The sequence below is a fragment of the Erpetoichthys calabaricus genome, chromosome 1 (genome assembly GCF_900747795.2).
Source record: "Erpetoichthys calabaricus chromosome 1, fErpCal1.3, whole genome shotgun sequence".
NCBI lineage: Eukaryota > Metazoa > Chordata > Cladistia > Polypteriformes > Polypteridae > Erpetoichthys > Erpetoichthys calabaricus.
The window spans coordinates 289179472-289194405 of NC_041394.2; the positions used below are offsets into that span (position 1 = coordinate 289179472).

Consider the following 14934-nt stretch of genomic DNA (forward strand, 5'->3'; position numbering starts at 1 on the left):
CTGTACAAAGTATCAATGAGTATGGGCCAAAGTCAAGCACTGGCAATGCAGGGCACTTCAGCTAGTAAACAATATATAAAAGAACAGGTTCATGTCACTATAATTGGCTATTGAGTAACCTTATAACATGTGGATAACTGTGCTATAATCTAATGGTAAAAGTGGTAGTAGCCTGTGATGGTGCAGGTTGGAACTGTCAATAGTTGTAAACCAAGATGAGCTGAGCAAATAAGGACATACAGTGCATCCGAAAAGTACTTTTTCCACATTTTGTTATGTTACAGCCTTATTCCAAAATGGATTAAATTCATTTTTTCCCTCAGAATTCTACACACAACACCCCATAATGACAATGTGAAAAAAGTTTACTTGAGATTTTTGCAAATTTATTAAAAATAAAAAAACTGAGAAATCACATGTACATAAGTATTTACAGCCTTTGTTCAATACTTTGTCGATGCACCTTTGGCAGCAATTACAGCCTCAAGTCTTTTTGAATATGATGCCACAAGCTTGGCACACCTATCCTTGGCCATTTTCGCCCATTCCTCTTTGCAGCACCTCTCAAGCTCCATCAGGTTGGATGGGAAGCGTCGGTGCACAGCCATTTTAAGATCTCTCCAGAGATGTTCAATCGGATTCAAGTCTGGGCCACTCAAGGACATTCACAGAGTTGTCCTGAAGCCACTCCTTTGATATCTTGGCTGTGTGCTTAGGGTCGTTGTCCTGCTGAAAGATGAACCGTCGCCCCAGTCTGAGGTCAAGATCGCTCTGGAGCAGGTTTTCATCCAGGATGTCTCTGTACATTGCTGCAGTCATCTTTTCCTTTATCCTGACTAGTCTCCCAGTCCCTGCCGCTGAAAAACATCCCCACAGCATGATGCTGCCACCACCATGCTTCACTGTAGGGATGGTATTGGCCTGGTGATGAGCGGTGCCTGGTTTCCTCCAAACGTGACGCCTGGCATTCACATCAAAGAGTTCAAACTTTGTCTCATCAGACCAGAGAATTTTCTTTCTCTTGGTCTGAGAGTCCTTCAGGTGCCTTTTGGCAAACTCCAGGCGGGCTGCCATGTGCCTTTTACTAAGGAGTGGCTTCCGTCTGGCCACTCTACCATACAGGCCTGATTGGTGGATTGCTGCAGAGATGGTTGTCCTTCAGGAAGGTTCTCCTCTCTCCACAGAGGACATCTGGAGCTCTGACAGAGTGACCATCGGAATCTTGGTCACATCCCTGACTAAGGCCCTTCTCTCCCGATCGCTCAGTTTAGATGGCCGGCCAGCTCTAGGAAGAGTCCCGGTGGTTTCGAACTTCTTCCACTTATGGATGATGGAGGCCACTGTGCTCATTGGGACCTTCAAAGGAGCAGAAATTTTTCTGTAACCTTCCCCAGATTTGTGCCTCGAGACAATCCTGTCTCGGAGGTCTACAGACAATTCCTTTGACTTCATGCTTGGTTTGTGCTCTGACATGAATTGTCAACTGTGGGACCTTATATAGACAGGTGTGTGCCTTTCCAAATCATGTCCAACCAACTGAATTTACCACAGGTGGACTCCAATTAAGCTGCAGAAACATCTCAAGGATGATCAGGGGAAACAGGATGCACCTGAGTGCAATTTTGAGCTTCATGGCAAAGGCTGTGAATACTTGTGTACATGTGCTTTCTCAATTTTTTTATTTTTAATAAATTTGCAAAAATCTCAAGTAAACTTTTTTCGTGTTGTCATTATGGGGTGTTGTGTGTAGAATTCTGAGGAAAAAAATGAATTTAATCCATTTTGGAATAAGGCTGTAACATAACAAAATGTGGAAAAGTGATGCGCTGTGAATACTTTCCGGATGCACTGTACACAGTCAGCAAGGGAATAGTGCAAAAGTGGCAAACGTGTTTAATAAAAACCAAACAAAAAAACAAACAGTGCTCAAAAGTGCAGCACAAAAGATCTTCTCCACTAAATAATTAATCAGTAAAAGCAAAGTGAAACGTAGATATTAAAATCTTGTAAATAAGCTAAAATGAACAAGGTTTTAAATCCAAGGCAGGCTTCTTCTATTAAAACAGTCACGAGCCCCAATGCCTCTCTCTAAAATCAGATGTCTACTCAGCTTATCCCATCAAGACTTTGCAGCATGAGGAGGCACTCACCAACAGGTGCAGTCATCTACTAAATTCTGGGTTCAGGGTCCTCTGCCAACCGTCTGCGTCTGCAGGTCTCCTCGCTAACCACCACGCATGTTTCCCTCAGCCAGTCTGTTGGGGTTAGACGAGAGACGCTGCACAACAGGGCCGCTCCTACTCCTTTGTACTGTTCTAAGGAGTGCCCCTTCTCCAACCCCTCACTCATGTACAGGCCTACTTCTTACTTTCTCAGGATATTGCCTCGACTACCTGCCTCCACTCTTTACGACACAGGCTCCTAACCATCCTGCCTCTTTCTCATTCCTTAACCTCCTTTCTCGAATCTGATTTTTTTTTTGTTTCCTCCGCACCCCTGTGCAGGCTCCATATATGCTGACAATTGGGTACAGGTACTGTTTTTCATGTGAATGAAGCTCCTGAATGATCCACTTGCATTTGCACATGAATGTGCATTTACCCAAGTACCCCAATCAACCCTGGAGTGGCACTGGCTTGCGCACACACGCACCTGTTCAGAGCCTGCATGCCCAATTATTTATATAAAAATTGCACTTCGTCATTGACCTCTTATCACACACCTCCACTCTCAAGACACCAGTTGCATGGGAAGGTTCTTCACTCCTTCCAACCCAGTGCAACTGGTGGCCAAGGTCTGTAGCATGGCCCTGTCACTGCACTAAAATAATAAAAGCACTAAAGCAAACTCTTCAATAAAACAAGCTCAATCCCCCTTTTAAAAACAGGACATTAAAAGAATAAGAACTTTAAAATAATAAAATCAGCAATAAATAGTCCATTAAAAGTTCATAATTCTATAAAGAGTTCTTCATGCTTGAGTGGGTGGATGGCACTAATCCAACTTTCTGTTCTTCAATCCTCACCGCCACTTGCTTATCCCATTTCACAGTTGGAAATAACTTTAGAACTGGGAATACATTTGATATTAGCACAACAATTACATGCAAGACTGTAAGCCTGAAATATTAAAATATGTTTGAAAATCCAGATATATAAGATTTCCTTACACTATGGTTGAAAAGGCAAACATCAAAGTGCAATTCGCAGCAATGTCTGGTTTTCCAAATGTAATCAGAACGATCGACTACGCACACATTGCTATAAAGGTGCCTTGAGAGAATGAATTTGCTTATGTAAATAGAAAGCATTTCCATTCTGTTAATGTGAAAAATATCAGTGAAGCAAAAATGCATCTCCATACTGTTGTGGCAAGATCTATCTATCTGTCTGTCTAATGAAAATGAATCTTGAGCCAGTTTTACAATGATACTGAATTTTTTGTAAGAATACTAATGGAATGCTGTACATACTGTAATGCAGAGTGAATAATGATTTTTATTGTGATTGTATATGTAAGTCTTGCTTGTCAAAATGTGATTGTGATCTTTGTACATTGACTTTTTGTTTTGTTTCATGGGCTCTTAAATCTTTGGTTGATGAGAATGTGTGTATTGATTTTTACAGCTCTTTTGCCTTTACAAGAACTTTGTTCATTGGCAAAGGAGCAAACGTTGAATAGATGAAAGTGACTGACTCTCTTGGCTGGTGGTTATAAAAGTTGAATACTACAAAATAGTGCACAAACAAATTTACATTTACATTTATTTGCTTAGCCGACTCTTTTACCCAAAGTGACTTGCAAAAGTGTCATTGGTCAACATAATGTAGTAAACCTCCGTGTGTAATGTTATTGGACAGGATTACAAAATTGATCATCACAACTCACAAGTGAAGATCTCAGAAAAAATACATTCCAGTTGCAATTCCTAGGTTACAAATGTAACACATAATATCAATTATACAGAAATTCACCAAACAAGAGGATCTTCAAACGCTTCTTCATCATGTTGAGGGGGTCAGAATTTTGAAAGGTGGCGAGCAGCTTTTTCCACCAAGTTACAGGCTACACATGAAAAGAGTCTGGTTTGAGATTTGATACTATGCTTGATGTTGCATGCCGGTTTTCTAGCCAGCAGAGAATTGCGGTTATCCTGACATAACGACACCAAAGCCTGGACCAGGAGTTGTTCTGTATATTTTGTCAGATACAGTCTAGTCTTGCGGTTGTAGTACAGAGTGAATCTGTAAGACCAAAAGACTGTTGCAACATGGTCAGTGAAGGACAGCAGGTCAACAATCACCACCCCAAGGTTGTGAACAGACTTGGCAGGTATTAGCGATAAATAGGAGGAAAATGAGAAGAAAGGCAAAGTTGTAATCAGTGAGATTGTGAATATGACTAATTTTATTTATCTCACATTAATAAGAATATTTAGAAGAAAATGTGGCTGCATAGACAAGAGTTAAAATGGTAAGATAAGGGTGATATATAGTAACAGACAAAGTAAATAACTTTGTAGGACAATGGGTAACTGAGCACAGATAGAGACTGGGTACTGGAGGTGGTGTGAGTAACTATCAATGCTAGAAAGTCACATAGCAAAGAACCAGTAGTCCATGGGATGCCAAAAGACCCCTCTAAGTTTACGCTGAATAAGAGGAGTGTTTAATTATATAGTAAAGCATACTGTTTTCAGATATTGTCAAGGATGCTCAACATGTGTTAGAATATATTTAAAGGCTAATAAAAATTGTGTAGCTGGGAGCTGATAGGCCTAGGTTTGGAAGATGCCAAGAGATATTTGATAGTTTAATCCACTTTAGTGACAGGCATCTAGAAAGGCATACCAGTACCTGGATAGCAATTGGGCAAAGCCTAAAGCAAGTGAAATATTTAATTAGAAGTAGATACAAGTAAATAGAGAAAGTTAACAGGAATGAGATTACTTGCTTTCATTTTAAATATACATTCTTTAAGGTGGGGGGGCAGTGAGAGTTTTTTTTTTTTTTTTACCTAAACTAGGGGGCTTTGCGCCCTGCTCGCTTTGCTCGCCCACCCCTGAACAACACCCCAACCCCCACCCGTGCAATGCGCAAGCCACTTTGCGTCTCTGCTACTCGCGTTGTGAAGAGGGGAGAAAAACGCACGGTAAGGAGATACGGTCACTCCTCCGAAACCCTCTCGTAAATGGTGATACAATGCGAAACAAATACATTTTGTTTTTTACCTTCTCTGTGCTCGATCTGCTTTTTGACTTGCTGCTGCCGTGCTGCGTGATCTGCATATATTCAAATATTTAAAAGCCTGTACAGCATCAGTCATTTTGTCTCACTGCCTTGTCTCGCGGGACATTAAAGTGTCTCAGAGAAGGTCACATCTCAGCCCAAGATTTTTTTATATAATAGAGAGATATATGTATATAAATTGAAGCCATTGCAATTGCACATTCTTTGATAGCCAAAAAAGGTGTACTTTCCTGAAGACGATGTATGTCAGAAATGTGGCCTCAAGGTCTGTGTTATTGAACCTAAGAATGACTTAACTTGAATACAGAATGTACCTTATCGACATAACATTCAAAAAGGGAATACACTCTTATCAGTGGTGTATAAGGACACTGAAGCTCATACAGATGTATGTTGATTATATTATACTGAAGCTCATACAGATGTATGTTGATTATATTATACAGATAAAACTTTAACTACATGATGCCGCAGCGCTAGCGAGCTTGAGCTTCGTTCATGGATTGTTTCTGCCTCGCGCTGTTGTCATGCTGTGGCTGGTGCGACACTAGAAGGATAGATGGATAGAATAATTAAACATTACGAAGATATTTCGATGTTCCTGAAAAGTTTTGAAGAATCACCGTTCTAAGCTTACAGATGGCTTAACGTCTATTACAGAGCTGATTGTATGGCGATTGGGTATTTGGAGAAAGAAAAGTAAGGACAGGAATTGGGGGTTAGTACGTTTGAAAAAGACAGTACTTCTGTAATAAAGCATTTCATTGAAGGTTGCACATGGTGTAGCAAGCATCATGTGTAAGACATGAACAATCACTGCACCACCGTGTTCCCATGTTTAATAACATGCTTTAACTCATATCATCATGAAAATGATATCATGTATACTTTTCAGTATTTTAATTATTCAGAGAGCTGTAATATTACGAACGTAATGGATTCTGTATCCTGTCGGAGGAAGAGCACGTAGTGATTCAGGCACATAGAGCACATATAAGATCAAATATACAACAAAGCATATAACGTGCTACCTTAGTTACGATGGGATTTGAGAAACTATTAAACGATTTTAAGATGAAGTTTATGATGTTCTACTTCAATGACAAAATAAACTACGTGATTAAAATCGAAATTTCAAGATTAAAGTTGACATTTCCTACTTTTTTCACATTGTCTGCCTTTTTTTTCACTGTACCCTAATAAGCTTTCATATGATGCTCAGACGGTGGGCTATGTCTCGCCTTTTCACGCCGACTTTGATATGTGACAACTTCTTTTTTATTTCGGGCACTGTGCGACTTCGTGAACTTGAGCTTTCGAGTTTCTTCGACATGCTATGTCACTCGTATAACTGTTTAAACCAACAAATAGTACGTTTTTCTTTGCCTCCATTTGGTATTTGCTGAATTTCTTCTATTCTTCCTCGTACTTTTGCCATTGCCTTTTCACAGAACGCTGGGCTTAAGGGCTATTTATATTGATTTGCATATTCAAAGAGGCTTCATTCTGGAAGGAGTTGGGGCGAGACAGCAGGCGCATGCATGTGCGTTTATTTCCACGCTGAGCGGGATTTATGTAGCGGAAGAACGCGGAAGTTGGCGAACGCACAGATTCCTGCATCTGGATTTTTCTGTGCGTAAGCACATTTCGGCTTTTGTGTTTACATCATGTTATAGTGCGAATTCTACGCACGGCGTTATGCATGAGGCCCCTGGATTGGATATAGTTAACCTAGTGATTGGGAATATATATCATTAATATGTACTTTTCAGAATTAGGCAAATATGGGAGAAATTCTTAAGACAGCAAAAGCTGTTTTAAGAATTTCTGTACAAATGTGACAAAGTCCCTTCTGGTGGGTATAGACTAGTTATGTTAAAGCTTACCATGGGCAAATTAATAAATGCAGTTCTAAAAGTCAAAACAGAGAACTATATAGCTAATGTAGGGTCACTATGCAGTATGGGTGTTCTAGTGAAGATTCTGTGAAGAATGGTAGAGGAATGCAGAACAGGCTTAAGTATATAAAGCAATGGGTTATGGTTCAAGAAATTAATTTAAGTGAACATTAGTTTCACAATGATTAATACTAGGGTCACTGCTCTTTTACTTATTTTTTTCCAAATCGGTTACATAAGAAATGTCAGTAATGACTTAGTTAAGTTTGCAAGTGGCACTGTACTATATGGATAAGCAGATATCAAAAGATTTTGTTTAACTTACTCGATGTTCTTACACTTCATCTTTAGAAACGTGAAAAACAAACAAAAAATGTATATGTTCTATTACCGTTTATTTAAATATATATTTGTGCTTATGTATGAAAGTTACACACAGTGATGTGCTTTTTGGTTACTGTTTTAGATTTGTATGTATAAGTGTTTTCTGAACCTGAATTTTTGTTGGAATCTCAATGTCAGTAACGTGTGTGAGTGTGCTCTGACTTGGGTTGGTAGCCCATGCAGTGCTGATTATTGCCTTGCACCCATTGCTACCTGCGTAGGGGCCTACTCACTGTGATGCATTATTTGATTAAGCAGATTTGGAAAATACATGTATGCAGTTGTATACCTTCTTTTTCTCATTCAACTATGTACAGTTAAATAAAATAAATTCTTTGCATTTATATAACGCTTTTCTCACTACTCAAAGCGCTCAGCAATTGCAGTTTAAGGGCCTTGCTCAAGGGCCCAACCGAGCAGAGTCCCTATTGGCATTTACGGGATTCGAACCAGCAACCTTCTGATTGCCAGTGCAGATCCCTAGCCTCAGTGCCACCACTCCTCCAGCTGGATACAGTTACACAAAGTGTATGTCTTAGGTCTAGATCAAGAAAGTGTGCTTTATGAGAAAACCATTGGGAATTTGAGAGGGCTGCCACCGTCCAGTACTAGCAGTGGTATGCAGTATAATACAATTGCAAACAGGGCTTCTTATTGAAGTGCAAGTTGAAGGGTTACGGCAAAGCTGAATAATACACTTGTGAGGTCATATTTGGAAAGTCAACAATATTCTTATAACATGACTATGTGGTGAGGTTCAATGAATTTCTTTTTCTTTTTCAGTTAAAGAAATTACATGTTAGAAGTTGTAAGTTGTAGTTGGAAGATTGCAGTTGAACACACATGGAAGCTTGATAACATTTCACGCGATTCAATTAATTAGATTATTTATCAGTAATTTTGACTGTTTGCTATTTTATGGCTGTTTACTGTGTTAAAATGGGAAGGACTGAAAAAGAAAGAAAAAAACATGTCTGAGAGAATTCTATTTTAGTTGGAGGAGGTCGTATAACTCTACGTGTATACACGAATTTTGATATGAAAGCTATTTTGGTGTCCGATCAGAAATGTATTTCGTTGACGCTTTGCTTTATTCTATCCGGAATATTTGGTGTCTCAGAGGGCTGGGGACATTACGATTACCACTTCCTTGGGAATTGTCAGTAGATTAAAATAAAAATCCTATTGTGCCCAGTTTTCTTAACATAAACAAAGCAGGAGCACGGCGTGATTTATTCAGACCACGCCCACACAGGTGCGCGTCTATAAACTAATACTGTACTGTAAACTATATGCATCCCAGGACACACCCTCTTCCGCCCACCTGTTGCACAAATATGGTCGCGCCCTGCCTCCAAAAGGGTGATTGACTGATTCAGCTGCCGCTCTATTGGCTGTTTCGAACGGCGCTTCCAGAAATACTTATGCCGCTCGGAGCTCGGAGAAGCAAGAGGGATGGGAAGCGATTGACAGTTATAGGAGAAAAATACAGTCGCCTGTCTGTTATAATATATATTTTTTTAGTTGATTCCGACGCTGTAAGTTAAGTAGAGTTGTTGGAGCGTGAATGAGACCGCGCAAAGCCCGATTTGGTAAGTACAAGTTATTACATTTGTCGCTTACGGTATGGATTCTTTACAGTGAATTCCAGGCAGGAATCGAGGCAGCGGCGTGAAAGCGTAACAGACAAATTAGCGTACATCCGGCGCATGTCGACTCTTCGTTAGTAAATATTTCCGTCACATTCAGCTGGTTTTAAACCTAACTATCAAATGTCGCTGTGTCCCAAGATTAGAAAAAAGAAACGGTCAGCGTTCCGCGTGAACTATGGCCAAAGAGTGTATGCAGAGTACAACACTAAAAAGTATTTACGAACCCTCCCTGATTTTTTGGGGGGCAGCGCCACTGGCTCTCTTAAGAAATCAATTTGAAAATGAACGTGAAAACAGCCAAACGTCCGCAGACCCCACCGCGTGTGGCATATGTAATACGTTAGTCATTTCGTTGGCTAGCCATTTTTTTTCAGAGGTTAAAGAAGGATATTTTAAGTAAGAAGTGGAATGCATAATGACTCACGCAGTCTTATTTTTGTTGCGGTTACAAACGAATATAAACCGCGCGTTAGAAAGAATGGAGAAATTGTAGAATTAGAATGGATTTGGCAGAAGAACCAGAAGATGCAATCTATTTATTCCAGAGTCGGCATCCCACTCGGCAGTTGGGATGACCGAACGCGGACAGGACAATTCCAGAACAGAGCATAATCTTTCATCGATCTCATTTAGTGGTAGTCTTACATTGTTTACACTGCAAATATGTTTGCGAAATATTACGACAGTTGTCATAAAACAAAGTAACAAATTATCAAAACTTCAGAGTTATGATCGTCTTTGAACTAGCTAAGCAAAGGTATTCATTGCGTGACGCAGCTGTCATCTACCGCCTTGTACGTTTAAATACTGGAGAACAGTGAAAACTGAGGACTGAGCTCTATTGGTCATCGGGTGTCCGTGAACATTTAAATGCGACACATTTACAAGAAAAAAGGTTGTCCGGAAAGTGCAACAAAAACACTTCACGTCTTTAATCTGTCTTTAAATGCACTTTTTGTAAGTGAGTTTAAAGCTTGTCTGCGCTGTGCACCCATAGGAATGCAGTAGGAGACAGATGGTTGTAAAGTTGCCAGTAGTTTGATGCAGTTGAGTTTAAAGGGCAGGAAATTCACATATAGCTTTCTGCATACTATTTGACCCAAGTTTAATTTTCTTTTATCCAGGTGTTACATGCCGTGACCCACTGCAAAGCCAAAACTGCTTCATTTATGGCTATTATCCTTTTATTTGTTTGCTTAAACTTATGCAAACTACTGCTAGCAATTCTGCTTTGCAAAAAGTGTTGAAATCATAGAATGTGTTGCCTTTTTGCTGTTGACAATATGAAATACTACCCAGGTTTTATTGGGCATTGTGGGATTTGGCTTAGCATTTTTATACAAAGGGGCATTGAGAACACAAAAATTCTGATAATGCAGCTGTATTGTTGCTGTAGCTTTGAAGCCACTCAAATTGCACTTTTCTTTAATTCTCACACCCTCATCCATTCATTAAAGAAAAATTAAAGAAAAAAAAACATTATAAATGAATAGGTGTAGTTAGGAGTCTTAGCAGTTATGTTTGCTGCCATGCAGGTACACCATCTGTGTGGTATTTGCATGTTCTCTTCATTAATATTGTAGTTTTCATTGAGTGTCAAAGATGTATAAAATTATTTTCAAATCCACTTAATCCAGTTTAGGTTTGCAGGGACCCAGAGCCCACTCTTGTAGGAATGGGTGCAATGCAAGAACAGGACCTGGACAGCACGCTAGTCTATTGCATCTTCCTGGACATATACAGTACACATTCCACATTCACACGGGACAATTTGGACTTGCCAGTTAACCTAACCTGCCTGTCTTTGGGGATATGGGAGGAAAGTCTGTGTACCCATGCAAACAGAATTTGAACCTAGGTCACTAGTGAGGCAGCAGCACTATAGTTATTGTCCCGTCATGCCACCCATCTCAGGTGTGTTTTAGCCAATTACTGATTCTAAACTGACCTTGTGTGAATGACAGTGAATATGTGAATGTGTGTGAGCAAGCCCAGCAATGTACTGAGTGCACTTCCAGGTTATGACTTCTTGTTACTCTAATGGAAAAATAAGAAGTAAAAAATGTAGTGGTTAAGGCACAGGCTGTTAAGTTTGAAGGTCCAGTCCCCACGTAAAATTCACTGTATAACACTAAGTAAATTACTTATAGTAACTTGCTTTAGTAATAGGAATCTGCAGGTAAGCAATTGCAATATGTCTTTATTTTATTGACTTGCATCAAAACATGTTTAAAATATATAATTCATAACTGTACATTTGCTTATATCTGTTTCCATTATTAAAGTAAAATGTTCAGAAGTATTTGCTATTAATAGTAAGATCCGTACAAGAACTTTATGATATATTAATAATTCTAAATCTTAAAATTTTAGTATCTCACTTTTCAGGCTTATTTTATTAGGTTTGAAAAAGCGGATTATCCTTGTTCATATAATCAAAATCACATACTGGTGGTCTGTGGTGTTTCTTTCTTTTTTTTTTTTTTTTTAATAAAAACCTCCTTTTTCGTTGCTGCATAACTATTGTAAATTGACTGCTGGTGACTCATAGGAGGAAAAAATCCAGGAAAACCAGTCATTTTCAGGCATTTCTCAAAAAAGAAATATTTGTTTTCGCATTTGTATTAAATTAAATTAACTTAAAATGACTGAAGAGTATTAAGTTGTTTCCCTCCATGACATGGGTGTGGTGGAGTTTTGGGTGTGCTACTTCTTTTGTACTTGGACTTCGGTTTGTTTCCCTTGCTGACACTCCTTCTGTGAAATCTGCATGGTCTCTCTGTGCTCTGGTTATAGTCCAGAGTAGTAGACACATGTAGTCATAATAAAGGGAGACTGTACATTTTATTGCCCAATGTGATTATTTGTTTGAATGTGCCTTGCATTGTGCTCATTTCCACCATGGTTTGATTCCCATTCTTTTCTTGCTGATAGGAAGGGTTCCATCTCCAAGCCACTTTGTACTATATAGACAACACTTAGAAAAGAAAATGGATGGATGACTCAATTTCTGTCCTGCATCTCCTTGAGAGACAGTTATGTATAATGAGCTGTATTGAGATTTCTTGGACTAGAAATGGTTGTGCTTCATCTCTGCTAGGTCTGGAACAATGCCCAATACTCACATACTCTCTTTATGGTCTAAGTCGAGTTTGGCTTGATTGTAAATTTTCATGAAGTGCAGTGGTTATGATATAAAAGTACTGTATTTCACTAGAAAAGAAGTATGTAAATCCATTTGTTTTTAATTATTTTTTATTATGCTTTTGTCATATCTTGAGCCAGAAGTATATAATTCAGAGAGATGTGAATGGGTAAAACATATACAGAATTGTTAAGCGACTTCAGGAATTGAAGGTTGGAGGCACTTAATTAGAATACTTTAAATTGTGGTTCTTTTATTTCTTTTTGTGCGGTGGCAGAGTGTTGGAGGGAAGTATTTTCACAGCCGGCTATTGAATGTTTCTCTTTCTTTCATTCCCAGAGTGGTTTTGAGGGAAGGGGGTAGACAGGAAAAGGCCACAGCTGCATCCCTCCTTAAGGCTTACTAAGGAATAAGATTGACCAGGTCTGTATGCACGCTCGTTTTGTTTGCTTTCATGAATACTGAAAAATGTAATTTTTTTTAATGTAATATGAGAGCATTACTATATGGCTATGCAAAAATGTAGCCTATTTTTTTTAATTATTAGAAATGAAATTGTAAATTATATTTTTAGGCTTTGCATATGTTTTTGGTTCTAATCTATTCCCTCTATGTAGCTTTTCACTTAAGAATGTTTCTCTGCCTCTCTATTTATTTGTGTGAAAAAGTTAAAGGTTATTTTCATACTGAGAAGAGGAGGTAAGAGGCACAATGTTTTTGCTGTGTATAGCCTTCATCTGGTGTGTAATTTCATCCAGAGTTACAAACCTGATGAAGGCCATACAGGAAAAACACTGTGTCACATTTACCAAGCGTGGGAAATAACATTTTTATGTATACATTTGCATATTTTTTTTAGTTTGGTTATATTTCTATCAGGATCTATTGCAGATTTAAAATGATTAGATTGCTTCAGTTATTTCCTTACTACAGCTAGTTAATGTTTAGATGCCATGATGTCCCACAACACGAAGCACAATACAAATATAAGCACAAGCAGCACACATCAACATTCTTGTCATCTTCTTTCTCTCTCACATTTTCTGCCTCCTCCATTCCACCTGGCAAGCTTTGTCCTCCAACTCCCGACTCTGGCTTCTTGAGCTGAGGTAGCCAGCTGCTTTTGAGTGGTCCCTGGAAGTATTTCCGATATCCAAAAGATTTGGCCCGGCAGCAATTCCGAGTAAGGCAGAAGCCCCACAAAATACATCTCGCTAGTCCCCACAGGACCCCCTGGCAGCACCCAAGGAATCCAACAGGGCTGAGCCAAAGAACTCCAATTCTCAAACTGCCCTGTTAGAATCTGGGGCACTGCTGCAACCTAGGGAGGCTGCCGTCTGGCTTTCCAGGGGCCCTTCCATTACGAAGGCATCCCAGCTGGACAAGGATGCCAGCCATCCCTCACAGCATATAAATGTTTTATTAAAATTACAGTAGTGCTCAGGTTTGTATAGTGAACCATTTAATCTGCAGCTGCCAGGATTCTTGTTAAATTGCCTGTGATCATTAAGTCTGCCTTGTCTTGAAGAAGTAACAGACGCAGGTCAACGTGTGTGAAGAGTCCTATTTAAGTCTTTTTAAAAACTCAGTGTGGTGCTTTTGTTTTTAATTGGTGGTCATGTTATTTGTGTGTTCTGATTCATGTTGGAATGTATCAAGTTCAGAGCATTCCTATTCCCAGTTTAACTAGCAGGTTTTGCGGACAACAGGCAAAACTGTTCTCTTTAATCACTGAATGAATCCATGAGCAGAGCACTTAGATGTAGGAAATATTGCTACAGTGAAGATTTAATTCAGTATAATTTCCCCAGTTGAACCAATCACTTTTTCTTTAATCAACTGGTCAGCCTTAATTTTGTGTAACCATCTTCACAGCACACACTTATCATATGGCATTCTACGAAGCAAATTGTTAGTTCATTTCAAAGCAATGTAAAATATAAGATAATTCAATGTATGAATAATAGTCCAGTTGTTTATTATAATTATTATATTACTATATAAATTGTATAACATACACACATACAATGCTCAACAGGAGTATCAATATTTGAATGTAATGTTTACATTCTGTCACATAAGAGTTTCCTTGTAGTGAAGGATATGGACTGTGCAGGCTCACAATCCAAATTTTCTTCTTATTTTAATATTCCATGATGATAACAAGCTTCCCACCATTTAAAATGTTAACTCTGCAAAAGTTACAGTTTTAATGAGAATTATGCACTGTAATGTACACTGCCTTGTTGCCTAATCCCAAATGTGCAATTAAAGATAAAACTGTTAACATTGAGCATCCATTTTTTGAAATCTGTATTAACAATGCCTTTTTAAAGCTGGGGGTCATTATTCATATATTACAAGATAAAGAGCTTTCCATATATAGAGGGATATGTCCTTTTATTATTGTACATGTTGCTTTGTGCTTCTTTGGTTATTGGTCAGTAATTTCTTATGCAACAATAAAGTCTCCCAAAGGTGTTAGTAGCATTTATTTCAAAGAAACAGTATTTAGAATAGCACTTCATGTTTAACATTTTTTAGAAGTCAAAAAGTTCTAGCCATAACAGTGGATTATTTTACAAAGAGCTGGAATACTGTCATAA

The 14934-nt window shown here is 38.7% G+C and overlaps 2 protein-coding genes across 2 annotated transcripts in view; one reads left to right on the forward strand and one right to left on the reverse strand.

Moving 5' to 3' along the window:
* LOC127528026 (craniofacial development protein 2-like) overlaps positions 1 to 14934 on the reverse strand; it is a 1148403-nt gene that overhangs the window by 460299 nt on the left and 673170 nt on the right. The window lies entirely within an intron of this gene.
* Positions 8950 to 14934, forward strand: part of gas2l3 (growth arrest-specific 2 like 3) — an 85771-nt gene continuing 79786 nt past the window's right edge. Inside the window, exons 1-2 of the mRNA XM_051928536.1 lie at positions 8950 to 9123; positions 12670 to 12751. The gene's annotated coding sequence lies outside the window, so the exon portion shown is untranslated. The remainder of the gene's footprint in view (positions 9124 to 12669; positions 12752 to 14934) is intronic.